Genomic DNA, 14,420 nt, shown 5'->3' with positions numbered 1-14,420 from the left:
CACCGAGAGGAGCGCGAGCAGCAGCACGATTCACACCGGTCCAGCTTTGCAACTTGCTGTAAGTACTACCAAGAGTCCAAGAGCAAACCAAAAGGGGTTCATGGATCGAAAGCGAGGATCACATGGATCGCCTGGGGCACTGCAGCCTCCGTGGGAACAAGAGTCCAGCGCCATCAGAAGGGTGATTAGGCTTTTGACCACCGGTTTTTCCTTGCCTGGGAACAAGCTTTGAGCCTTTGACGCGCGCCCCGGCTGCTGCTTCGGGAACGTTGCCTTTTCAGACGCGCAGCAGTACGGCACATGGCCATTGGCTTTTCTTTGTGCGGATGATCCCCTCGGTGTTCTCCGGATACGTAGAACCGCATGCTGCTAGGTACGCCGTCGATCAGGTACAGCCTACGGTGCACACAACCAGTATTAGAGCATCCGGATACACCACGTCCGGCCTCTCACATGTCCGCGGACACGCACAGGTGTGTCTACTGATCAGAGCAACTTCAACGGACCGATCTAAATGGACGGCGTTTTTGTCCGTTTTTTATCTATTTGGGTCGGCCGTCCGCCCGTCGTCCGTACTCTTTTAGTTTCGGGTCGGCAGTGCGCTCAACGGGCCGACCCATTTTATGATCGCGCGCGTTTTAGATCATGCCGTCGCCCTGGTTTTGGCGCACCAGCACGCGGGAAAGGTTCGCACGCGCGGGGGAAAGCGGCCTAGCACTCGTTGGTTTTGGCGCTCCAGCGCGCGGGAAAGGTTCGCGCGCGCGCCGCGGCCGGCGCTCGTTATAAGAAGGCACTCCCTCCACACTCTGTCCGCCGCCCACTCTCGCCGCCTCTGCGCCACCATGTCGATCCGCCGCCTGGGCGCTTCGGAATTATCTATGTATCCATTTTTATCTAAAAAATGGCCGGCGACGTAGCAAGCGGGCGAGGGTGTGAATCCAATATGCCACCGACCAGCGGGCCCGGTGAGAAAAGAGGGCGAGCGCGTGCGCCCGTCTTGTGTTCGCGCCGACGCAAATCAGGCTAAAAAAATGGGCCGGTAATGGGTCGGCAGGCGGACGAAAGCGGACGCATCCGTTTGGGTCGGCGCGTTGGGCCGGCTTTTGTTTCCACGCCGACCCAAACGGACGGCCGCGGACAAAATGGGTCGCCTCATTGGAGTTGCTCTCACATCTTAAATTTTCGTTTCCACAACCGAATACTCCAATTATGAATTTTTAAATCCATATAATTACATGCAATGTAAAATCTAATCTATATCTTCCACGGCCCTCGTCCGATTCCAAGGCCGTGTCCATGTCCGGCGACCGGCTGAGCCTCTTGGAGTGATGGTGCTCTCGCCGACGAGGTAGAGTAGGACATGGGCGGACCAGCTCGCGGGAGTCGAGGCACCGCTATCTTTCATGATCTACTCTTCCTCATCGAAGCCCGTGACCTACACGTCGCCGGGCGATGTGAGGTCCACGATAGATATGTCGTGGTGGGAGGCCGACACGTCCAGCATGACGCAATTGCGGCGCTAGGGGTTGTTGGTCACCCGTAGCGGCGTCATGGCGTGCGACTCCGCCTCGCCGACATCTGCCGCGAGGGCCTCTCACGCCCTCTGGCTCACACGACAGAGACGCTGCGCCATATTAGCCTCTCCCCATCAGACGTGCCATAAGTGCGAGTGTTTACCTTCGACTCGGCGCACCAATGAAGGGGTTGCGCCTCCGCCACGACGTTGGGATGCCAGACGGACCATACCGCCTCTGGCGAGGCAGCGGCAACATTCCTCGCGCCGGATTCAAGCATCATTTGGGCGGGAGTTACGGATTCCCGTCGGGTCGAGTCCGACCGCTGTCAAGCGGACTCCTCCCGTGAGCGGCGGAGCGTAATGTGGACAACCATCTCCTCCTCGGGCCCACATGAAAGAGCTCCCAGTCCATGGATCGGGTGACCGAGGACTCGGATCCACTACCTGCCATACCGGAGATCGCTGAAATGGGGCTTGGAGGCAGAGTGGAGTGAAGTGGTTAGGGTTTCGTCCGGAGAGTGGATGAGGACGAACATATGTGGGGTCGAAGTGGGCCAGCGTGCGCCTGATTCGAAGTGACAGATGTGTCCGGTCCTTCCCATATTCATCCTAGATTTGGGCTAGATATGAGAGGTGCAGGTCAGCCCGAATGTATAGGGCTGGTATAAGATTTTCGTCTGGGTCGGTTTGTTACCAGTCAGCGACTGAACCGTTCGCTCAGGCGTATAGGATGGTTTTGGGAGCCTGAATGACTCCCCAAATTGACCGGATATGAGAGAGAAAAATTTAACCCAACCAGACTTTGCAAAGACTCCTTGAACGCTCGGTTGTCCAGCACTCCTCATACTCAACCCATATATGGGGCAATATGAGGAGTGTTCGGGCATGTCCGGTCAGTGGTCCAGCGTTCACCACATAGAATTGACCCATCACGGATCATTTGTTCTTTTTATTTATTCTTTCTGGTTTTTCTCTCTACATCTCCACCAATCATATGCATGTAACTGGATGTATAGGGGAAAAGTGAGGGACATGACCGTGGAAACAAAAATTTAAGGGTGACCAATCGCCGCTTGCGGATGTGTGAGGGGCCTAATTTGATGTAGGCGGTTGTAGATGCTCTTACACCTTTCAGGCAAAGTGTCCTCACATCTTTTTCTTCCACAGGGAATGAATTTTATTAACTTTTTTTTGTGGGAGATAATTTTATTAACTTAAAAGTGAAGCATTAAAGGAATACAAGTACAAAGAGTGTATATCTGGCCTCTAAATAGCTAAAATACACACAACCAACATCAAAGCATATACATATAAACACATCGGCAAATCACAAAATCATATATAAGATCAAAGTTATGTCTAAGCGTGAAAAAAAATCAGAAGCAACAAAAACAACGATCCACAAGGTGTATCAATGATCATATCCGCACTAATCATTTTTTAACGCCAAGTACGATTCAGAAAGGTATTCAACAACAATAACATCGTGAAGGGAGCGACGCTGAAGCGTTGTCGTTACCAGATCCAACTATCAATGGAAAGATTCAAGGTTTTCACCCAAAAACATTGCCATTGTTAGGCAAAACCAACTCGGTTCATGTCTAGGGTTTTCAGCGTGGAGCTCTAGACTGGGTACTCGAGAAGCATCATCAAATCAGAGACAATCAAGTGTTGTCGCCGTCACTTTACTCGATCCCAGCAGCTAAATGCGGTGGGTCAAAAGTTCCACCGCATCGTTGCACAACTATACCCTCTGTGTTAGTGCATAGATTGCATCTTACTGTCGAAGATGAACTAGTTAGAGTGAGAGCAGTTAAAACTCACACAGGAGTCCTTTGGCTACATCCTGCAATCGATGAGCCGCCAACAACAATCATCGGATCCGAAGAGAGGAACACTCACGATCCATCACAACCCGTAGATTGAGGGCGCAACTAAGAGTCTAATATTGTGTGCATCTAATTGCAAAAAATAGATTTTCTTCATCTTGGAGTTATTATTAGTGTCTCAAGTAGTAGTACCAATTAGGCGATTACTAGTAGTGTCGAAAAAGGGTGCCGGGCTACATAGTGAAAAAGGCCACCATGGTCCATGGCGCGGCGTAGCACACACATTTTCCGTTGGCAAGCGCCTTGCACCTAGAGCTAGCCCGGCGATTCGCCGCTCGGACTAAAGCTTCTCGTCTCCGGGACGCGGTTTGAGGGCGGAGGCATGCATGTCGATCGCCCATGGGGACACGTACCTTCCCCACCGCCGTTCTTTCACCCGAGGACGGCGCACGCGGCCGTGTCGCCTCGCCTAGGTCCGTACAGCGGTGCCGCGGATAAAACAGAGAGAACCGGACGGCGGGAGTCGGTGGAGACGCACGCACGTACGCGTGCCGGACCGTGATGGTTCGCCGGCCGGATCGAGGAAGGCGCGCGTGCATGTAGGTTTGGTGCCGCGCGCGCTGTCGACGTGGAGAAACCGAGGTGGCGGCGTGAGCATGGCTCGGCTAGAGAGCCGGCCAGTTCGCCCTGGACACCAGGCCTGCCGCTCGCCGACGCCGGCCGGTACGTATCTCCTTCCCCTCTCCCATGCCTCCCGTGGATACGTCCGATAGATGCTGATGCTGCCTGCCGGTCTCCGGTTGTTCACTTCGGCCCCGTGTTTACGGTGAGTATATGTGATGGCTACTCACTCCAACGGATGTCATGAAACCTATGGTTACTGGATCTATTTGTTGAGAGCATATATTATCTTTAATTTATTTGGATGTCGGTCATGTAATAGAATATATGTTCTTTTATATTGAATGTTTAATTTTTTGTCGGTTGTGGCTATCCTGCCTTTTTTTTTCTCTTTGAGAGCCTTTTTACTTTTGGGGACTTGAAGACTTTGTTGAACTGTTTATTTTTTTAATAAAATAGCCGCATGCATGAGGCCGAAGAATAATCTCCTTTTTGATAAAATATAGCAAGAAAAAAGGCTTTTATCCGTGGGCTGGACGCATGGCATTGCCAAGTTGAAAAATTGGGCATGCTCACAGCGGTCAGTAGTTAGGGACCCGAGTTTACAGGGTTCTCGCCGAACATCTCTAACAGACCCCGTATTCGGTCGGCCCGTAAAACGTGTTTGCAGTTCGCAAAAAAACGGCTTTGCGGGCCGGCACGGACGGTCGCAGATGCAGACTCCGTATAATAGACCCGTACAGGTCGGTTTTGCAGGGTCTAATCTGACGCAGCTCCTACCAACCCGAAAAATCTAAATTTACAACTTAATTTGATCCAACATAATGCATTTCTTTGTCTTTTCAACAACATTGGATACATAAGCCATCTCTAAATCTTTGCTAGAATAGCAAGACGAAAGAAAATAAGAACCACAAGTATGCATTTTAGAAGATTTCCAACTTTCATAACTGCTCTCACTAGTTGGATTAATATCTTCTCCATGCATTCGTTGTTGATCTGTGGATTCTTGCTTTGCATTCTTCTTTCTTCATCTTTGGTTCAAAAAAGTAGACGTTGCTTCCCCTCTAATTGCACATGTAGCCGCATCATTGCCTTCGTTTTTTTAAGAAGTGTGTCAACGTCTATTAAGGTTCTTCCTATAAATAAATCAATGTATTCGCCTTCCCAAAATCAAAATAAGCATCCATCTTCCTACACACATGATGATGTTCGACATGAGCTACTGCAATTGAACCAAAGAATGAGCTATCAAAAATGAGCCAAACGAAAACAGCACGTACCCCATTGTTTTCGCATTTGAATAACACCCATCCAGGGTGCTTCGGCGTGCCCGAAGTTAGCCACAGCACCGTCCGCGTACGGTCGTCGCATTGTATGAGCGGCATCGGCGAGCCACAGAGCCGCTGCACGAGCGCCGAGCCTGGTGGACGGCTGGACGAATCCATGCCCGCAAATCGTCGCCGGCGGCAGGAGGACGAACCCGTACCTGCATGCGGCGATGCGACCTTGCCGGGGCCACGGGAGATGCTCCTCGACCATTCCATCGCTTGGCGCAGCCACCGACGGCCCGCGATGAAGGGCCGCAGATCCGCACTCTTTTCGACCCGCCGACGTAGGATGGGGGGAGAGGGGAGGCCTCGTGCGTGTGACGGCCTTTCGGCATGCTCCCGCCGGCTGCTTTTGCCGGAATTTTGGGCGGCGGCCCAGCGGCCGGGCGAGGGGGGAGGGGAGGTGGTTGATGGGGAAAGCGCGGGCTGAAATGTCCCCCCACCAACCGCTTCCGCTTATATGTAAGGCACCACAGCGGTGAGGGGGAAATCTGCGTATTCGCAGGTTGGGGCCGAGATTTTGCCACGCCCATCAAAATTTTTTACGAGCCAGCCGCCTTTGCGGGGTCTGTTCGAATGAGATTTTCCGCACCGACCCGCATTTTGACGGTTATTTTATGGGTCAGAGCTTTTTGCGGGGCCTGCTAGAGTTGCTCTTGTCGTGGTTCTAAGACTGACAGTAGAATAGGGGGTAGGAATGTAGAGGCAAGATCCTAGCTATGGAGGAGTTGTACACACGAGTTTTACGAGTTCAGACCCTTCTCGGAGAAAGTAACAACCCTACGTCTCGGAGCCCGGAGGCGGTCGATTGAATATATGTGTGTGAATTACAAAAAGTGCGAACCCTTGTCCCAGAGGAGGGGGTGGCTTATATAGAGTACGCGAGGACCCCAGCTCCCCTCCATTACACAAGGTTCAATGCTCATAAAGGAGGAGCATTACTGGTAACGTCTGCAATAAAATGGTGTAAATGCCCATAAATCTATGGTTTATGTTCTGACCGTTACAGAGTGGAGGGCTTCTCATCTTCTGGTGGTCGAGTGAGCACATCTTCATGGTCGAGTGGATGATGGTTTCTCTTCGACTGTTTCTGATTCTTTGTAGAGATGTCCTTGGGGAGGGTATGTCGGACAGATCCATGACCCTATCCTAGGTACATAACTTCATCATTAGCCCCCCGAATGGATCAGGGTTTGAGTGGGGAAGGAGTTGGGAACACTTCCGACCCATTCTTTGTGCTATGAGTATATCCTGTTCTGGAACAATGAGTTGAGGTGACGACGTCGACTCCTTTCTCAGTCGCCTTGGTCCATTCTTGGTTTTTTGTCGAGTGAATTTTCACGGTAGAATTACGAATGATGATGTGGAGGATGTTTGTCTTCAGTCTGACAGGTTGTTCTGCTCTCCGCGATCTCGCGGGATTCGAATTTTGGGAAGTGCGCCAGACAGACGGAACCGAGGTTATCGGGACGGATTAGGCAAGTCTCCTCGATCCCCGTGCCATCTTTTTCGCCACGTACTGCGCGCGTGACTGTTGCAGGATTTGTTTAGATCGCCTGGGTCCACCAGTCAGTCACTCGGGTGACGACCTTATAAAAGGCCCCGGACCAGGCCTCTGCCCCGTGCGCTCCCATTCTCTCTTCTTCTTCTCCCAATCTCTCTGCCACGCTCGCTTTCGCCCTCGTCGCCGGACCTTTGCTCGAGCTCGACCCGTCGCCATGGGGAAGGAGAGGACGGTGGTGCTGGAACGCGCGAAGAAGGCGACAGCGAAGGCGAAGGGCAAGCGGACCAGCCGGGGCGGATCCTCGTCGAGGTCTGGCCTGCCGGTGGGCTGGATCCAGGGCGACTGGATCCGCTCGACAATCACCCAGGATGACCTCGACGACCTGGTGGAGGGGGGACTGATCCCCCACAAGTCGGCGCGGCTCTCGGGGAACGAAACCAAGCCGCAGCCAAGGGAGGGTGAGTGTGTTCTCCTCGCCACCCACGTAGATCACAGATTCTCACTGCCTCCCCATCCTTTCTTCTGGGGTTTTTTGAACTTCTTTGGGGCTCAACTCCACCATTTCACTCCAAATACCATAGTCTATCTGGCCGCTTTCATGTCGATGTGTGAAAACTTCTTGGGCTGTCGACCGCACTGGAGTCTTTTCAAACACATCTTCACCTGCTGCTCCCAGTTGGTCAAAAAGGCCAAGTCGAGTGACGAGAAGACACAAGTGATCCAGATGTGCGGGGGTCTGGGGATCAGATGAGGAGCAAGAGTACTTTCCCAGCCATGATTCTTCCCGACTCGGTCCGGGGCTGGCAGTCGACTTGGTTCTACTGCAAGGATCAGCCGACCCTGGGTCAGTCGACTGGACTTCCTCCCTTTCCCTTGGCTCGAGTGGAGAAGCCCGCCCCCCTGAAGGTAGTTCCAGAAGAGAAGGCGCAGGTCAAGGTGCTGGTCGAGTGGGTCGTCCAGCTTGTTCGCGACGGGGTGACCGGGATGGACCTGCTGGAGGTCTTTCTCGGTCGACGCATCCAACCTCTTCAGGCGCGTGATCATCCAATGTGGATGTACTCTGGGCTCGAGGATTCCACTCGGATCCACCCGGAGGACGTCAGTGAGGATACCTTGGAGAAGTGGTTGATGGGGATCACCAGCAACAAAGACAACCCTCGGGGGTCTAGGAGGGTGATTCCATTCGACAACTTGCACCAGCCGGAGCAGGTATAATTCTGTCTTATCAAGTATCTTTCCGATTCACCGAGTGATATCTTGTTTATGGTCGATTGAATTTCCTTTGATCATTGTCCTTTCAGGCCCTCATCGACATGTACTCAATGGCCAACGAAGTGCAGGACCAAGACGCCGAGGAAGAAGCGAGCTGTGGCGAGAGCGGCGAGGAGCACTCGGATGCCGAGGAGGAAGAGGAGAGCGACGAATCGACTGATGACGAAGAGGTCGACTCGCCTCCTCGCAGGGAGAGGAGATCCAAACACGCTCATGACCCGGTGATTGATCAGTCTTCGAAGCGTCCCAGGACGTCTTCCCCAACGCCGACTGAGAAGGCTCCAAAGCAGTCCAAAGTTGCGCCGCCCCCAGCGCCGAAAGCGCTGAAAGCCACCTCCTCCAAACCGCCAAAAGATTTTCCCAGGATCAAAGTGACCGTTCCTACTATCTCCGGGTAACCATCTAACTTGTCCTTTTCGTCGACTCGGTTAATCGAACGTAACCGATTGAATGCGGGTCTTTGCAGTGCTGCCATGTCAGGAACCTCTTCTTTCCAGTACCGGGACGAGGAAATGGAAGATGCGGTAACCTCCAACCCAGGTATCTGTTGGGGAACGTTGCAGAAAATTAAAATTTTTTCCTACGGTTTCACCAAGATCCATCTATGAGTTCATCTAAGCAACGAGTCAAGGGAGAGAGTTTGCATCTACATACCACTTGTAGATCACGAGCGGAAGCTTGCCAAGGAGATGGTGATGATGGAGTCGTACTCGAACGTGATTCGGATCACCGATATCCTAGTGCTGAACGGACAGCACCTCCGCGTTCAACACACGTACGGGACGGGAGACGTCTCCTCCGTCTTGATCCAGCAAGGAGGAAGGAGAGGTTGAGGAAGGCAGCTCCAACGGCAGCACGACGGCGTGGTGCAGTTGACGCGGCAGTATTCCGACAGGGCTTCGCCAAGCACGTACGGAGGAGGAGATGTGTTGGGGAGGGGAGGGGCTGCGCCTTGAGTTATGGTGTGTTGCAGCCCTCCCCTCACCCCTCTATATATAGGGGAAAGGGCAAGGGGGGCCGGCCCTCTAGGGAAAACCCTAGGGGGGGGGGGGCGGCGGCCAAGGGGTGGGGGGCTTGCCCCCCAAGCAAAGGGGGTGCGCCCCCTTTAGGGTTTCCCCCCACCCCTAGGTGCATGGGCCCAAGGAGGGGGGCGAGCCAAGCCCACTAGGGGCTGGCTGCTATCCCCACGCAGCCCAAGTGGCCCCCCAGGAGGGGTGGCCCCTCCCGGTGGACCCCCGGAACCCTTCCGGTGGTCCCGGTACAATACCGGTATAACCCCGAAACTTTCCGGTGCCCGTTTAACAACTTCCCATATATAAAACTTTACCTCCGGACCATTCCGGAACTCCTTGTGACGTCCGGGATCTCATTCGGGACTCCGAACAACATTCGGTAGTCACATACTAGTCTTCCTAATAACCCTAGCGTCACCGAACCTTAAGTGTGTAGACCCTACGGGCTCGGGAGACATGCAGACATGACTGAGACCACTCTCGGGCAATAACCAACAACGGGGTCTGGATACCCATGTTGGCTCCCACACGCTCCTCGATGAATTCATCGGTTGAACCACGATGTCGAGGATTCGATCAAACCCTGTATACAATTCCCTTTGTCAATCGGTACGTTACTTGCCCGAGACTCGATCGTCGGTATCCCAATACCTTGTTCAGTCTCGTTACCGGCAAGTCACTTTACTCATACCGTAATGCATGATCCCGTGGCCAACACATTGGTCACCTTGAGCTCATTATGATGATGCATTACCGAGTGGGCCCAGAGATAGCTCTCCGTCATACGGAGTGACAAATCCCAGTCTCGATCCGCATAAAATAATAGATACTTTCGGAGATACCTATAGTGCACCTTTATAGTCACCCAGTTACGTTGTGACGTTTGATACACCCAAAGCACCCCTACGGTATCCAGGAGTTACACGCTCTCATGGTCAAAGGAAGAGATACTTGACATTGGCAAAGCTCTAGCAAACGAACTACACGATCTTTGTGCTATGCTTAGGATTGGGTCTTGTCCATCACATCATTCTCCTAATGACGTGATCCCGTTATCAACGACATCCAATGTCCATAGCCAGGAAACCATGACTATCTGTTGATCACAACGAGCTAGTCAACTAGAGGCTCACTAGGGACATATTGTGGTCTATGTATTCACACGTGTATTATGATTTCCGGATAATACAGTTATAGCATGAATAAAAGACAATTATCATGAACAATGAAATATAATAATACTTTTATTATTGCCTCTAGGGCATATTTCCAACAGTCTCCCACTTGCACTAGAGTCACCAATCTAGTTACATTGTGATGAATCGAACACCCATAGAGTTTTGGTGTTGATCATGTTTAGCTCGTGAGAGAGGTTTAGTCAACGGATCAGCGACATTCAGATCCGTATGTACTTTGCAAATTTCTATGTCTCCATCTTGAACATTTTCACGGATGGAGTTGAAACGACACTTGATGTGCCTGGTCTTCTTGTGAAACCTGGGCTCCTTAGCAAGGGCAATAGCTCCAGTGTTGTCACAGAAGAGTTTGATTGGCCCCGATGCATTGGGTATGACTCCTAGGTCGGTGATGAACTCCTTCACCCAAATAGCTTCATGCGCTGCCTCCGAGGCTGCCATGTACTCCGCTTCACATGTAGATCCCGCCACGACGCTCTGCTTGCAGCTGCACCAGCTTACTGCTCCACCATTCAACATATACACGTATCCGGTTTGTGACTTAGAGTCATCCAGATCTGTGTTGAAGCTAGCGTCGACGTAACCCTTTACGACGAGCTCTTCGTCACCTCCATAAACGAGAAACATGTCCTTTGTCCTTTTCAGGTACTTCAGGATATTCTTGACCGCTGTCCAGTGTTCCTTGCCGGGATTACTCTGGTATCTTGCTACCAAACTTACGACAAGGTTTACATCAGGTCTGGTACACAGCATGGCATACATAATAAATCCTATGGCTGAAGCATAGGGGATGACACTCATCTCTTCTTTATCTTTTGCCGTGGTCGGTGACTGAGCTGAGCTCAATCTCACACCTTGTAACATAGGCAAGAACCCTTTCTTGGACTCATCCATTTTGAACTTTTTCAAAATCTTATCAAGGTATGTGCTTTGTGAAAGACCTATGAGGCATCTCGATCTATCTCTATAGATTTTGATGCCTAATATATAAGCAGCTTCTCCAAGGTCCTTCATTGAAAAACATTTGTTCAAGTAGGCCTTAATGCTGTCCAGAAATTCTATATTATTTCCCATCAAGAGTATGTCATCCACATATAATATGAGAAATGCTACAGAGCTCCCACTCACTTTCTTGTAAACGCAGGCTTCTCCATAAGTCTGCATAAACCCAAACGCTTTGATCATCTCATCAAAGTGAATATTCCAACTCCGAGATGCTTGCACCAGCCCATAAATGGATCGCTGGAGCTTGCATACTTTGTTAGAGTTCTTAGGATCGACAAAACCTTCTGGCTGCATCATATACAGCTCTTCCTTAAGATGCCCGTTAAGGAATGCCGTTTTGACGTCCATCTGCCATATCTCATAATCATAGTATGCGACAATTGCTAACATGATTCGGACGGACTTAAGCTTCGCTACGGGAGAGAATGTCTCGTCGTAGTCAATCCCTTGAACTTGTCGATAACCCTTAGCGACAAGTCGAGCTTTATAGATGGTAACATTTCCATCCGCGTCCGTCTTCTTCTTAAAGATCCATTTGTTTTCTATTGCTCGCCAATCATCGGGCAAGTCAGTCAAAGTCCATACTTTGTTTTCATACATGGATTCTATCTCGGATTTCATGGCTTCTAGCCATTTGTTGGAATCTGGGCCCGCCATCACTTCTTCATAGTTCGAAGGTTCACCGTTGTCTAACAACATGATTTCCAGGACAGGGTTGCCGTACCACTCTGGTGCGGAACGTGTCCTTGTGGACCTACGAAGTTCAGTAGCAACTTGATCCAAAGTACCTTGATCATCATCATTGGTTTCCTCTTCAGTTGGTGTGGGCATCACAGGAACATTTTCCTGAGCTGCACCACTTTCCCGTTCGAGAGGTAGTACTTCATCGAGTTCTACTTTCCTCCCACTTACTTCTTTCGAGAGAAACTCTTTTTCCAGAAAGCATCCGTTCTTGGCAACAAAGATCTTGCCCTCGGATCTTAAGTAGAAGGTATACCCTACAGTTTCCTTAGGGTATCCTATGAAGACGCATTTTTCCGATTTGGGTTCGAGCTTTTCAGGTTGAAGTTTCTTGACATAAGCATCGCATCCCCAAACTTTGAGAAACGACAGCTTAGGTTTCTTCCCAAACAATAATTCATACGGTGTCGTCTCAATGGATTTAGACGGTGCCCTATTTAAAGTGAATGTAGCTGTCTCTAGAGCGTATCCCCAAAATGATAGCGGTAAATCGGTAAGAGACATCATAGACCGCACCATATCCAATAGAGTGCGATTACGACGTTCGGACACACCGTTTCGCTGAGGTGTTCCAGGCGGCGTGAGTTGTGAAACGATTCCACATTTCCTTAAGTGTGTGCCAAATTCGTGACTTAAATATTCTCCTCCACGATCTGATCGTAGGAACTTTATCTTTCGGTCACGTTGATTCTCCACCTCATTCTGAAATTCCTTGAATTTTTCAAAGGTCTCAGACTTGTGTTTCATTAAGTAGACATACCCATATCTACTTAAGTCGTCAGTGAGAGTGAGAACATAAAGATATCCTCCGCGAGCCTCAACGCTCATTGGACCGCACACATCGGTATGTATGATTTCCAACAAGTTGGTTGCTCGCTCCATTGTTCCGGAGAACGGAGTCTTGGTCATTTTGCCCATGAGGCATGGTTCGCATGTGTCAAATGATTCATAATCAAGAGACTCCAAAAGTCCATCAGCATGGAGCTTCTTCATGCGCTTGACACCAATGTGACCAAGGCGGCAGTGCCACAAGTATGTGGGACTATCGTTATCAACTTTACATCTTTTGGCATCTACACTATGAACATGTGTAATATTACGCTCGAGATTCATTAAGAATAAACCATTGACCATCGGAGCATGACCATAAAACATATCTCTCATATAAATCGAACAACCATTATTCTCGGACTTAAATGAGTAGCCATCTCGTATTAAACGAGATCCAGATACAATGTTCATGCTCAAACTTGGCACTAAATAACAATTATTAAGGTTCAAAACTAATCCCGTAGGTAAATGTAGAGGCAGCGTGCCGACGGCGATCACATCGACTCTGGAACCATTCCCGACACGCATCGTCACCTCGTCCTTCCCCAGCCTCCGTTTATTCCGTGGCTCCTGCTGTGAGTTACAAACATGAGCAACGGCACCGGTATCAAATACCCAGGAGTTACTACGAGTACTGGTAAGGTACACATCAATTACATGTATATCAAATATACCTTTGGTGTTGCCGGCCTTCTTATCCGCTAAGTATTTGGGGCAGTTCCGCTTCCAGTGACCCTTCCCCTTGCAATAAAAGCACTCAGTCTCAGGCTTGGGTCCATTCTTTGACTTCTTCCCGGTAACTGGCTTACCAGGCGCGGCAACTTCCTTGCCGTCCTTCTTGAAGTTCTTCTTACCCTTGCCCTTCTTGAACTTAGTGGTCTTATTGACCATCAACACTTGATGTTCTTTCTTGATTTCAGCCTCTGCTGACTTCAGCATTGAGAACACTTCAGGGATGGTCTTTTCCATCCCCTGCATGTTGTAGTTCATCACAAAGCTCTTGTAGCTTGGTGGGAGCGACTGGAGGATTCTGTCAATGACCGCCTCATCTGGGAGGTTAATGTTCAGCTGGGTCATACGGTTGTGCAACCCAGACATCTTCGGGATGTGTTCACTGACAGAACTGTTTTCCTCCATCTTACAACTGTAGAACTTGTCGGAGACATCATATCTCTCGACCCGGCATGAGCTTGGAAAACTAGTTTCAGCTCTTCGAACATCTCATATGCTCCGTGATGCTCAAAACGCTTTTGGAGCCCCGGTTCTAAGCTGTAAAGCATGCCGCACTGAACGAGGGAGTAATCATCAGCACGAGACTGCCAAGCATTCATAATGTCTTGGTTCTCTGGGACGGGAGCGTCACCTAGCGGTCCTTCTAGGACATATTGTTTCCTGGCAGCTATGAGGATGATCCTCAGGTTCCGGACCCAGTCCGTATAGTTGCTGCCATCATCTTTCAGCTTGGTTTTCTCTAGGAACGCGTTGAAGTTCATGTTGACATGAGCGTTGGCCATTTGATCTACAAGACATATTTGCAAAGGTTTTAGACTAAGTTCATGAT

This window comes from Triticum aestivum, chromosome 2A (assembly GCF_018294505.1).
Source record: "Triticum aestivum cultivar Chinese Spring chromosome 2A, IWGSC CS RefSeq v2.1, whole genome shotgun sequence".
In the NCBI taxonomy this organism is placed as follows: Eukaryota; Viridiplantae; Streptophyta; class Magnoliopsida; order Poales; family Poaceae; genus Triticum; species Triticum aestivum.
The sequence above is the reverse complement of the archived record's forward strand: the minus strand, read 5'-3'. Positions refer to the sequence as shown.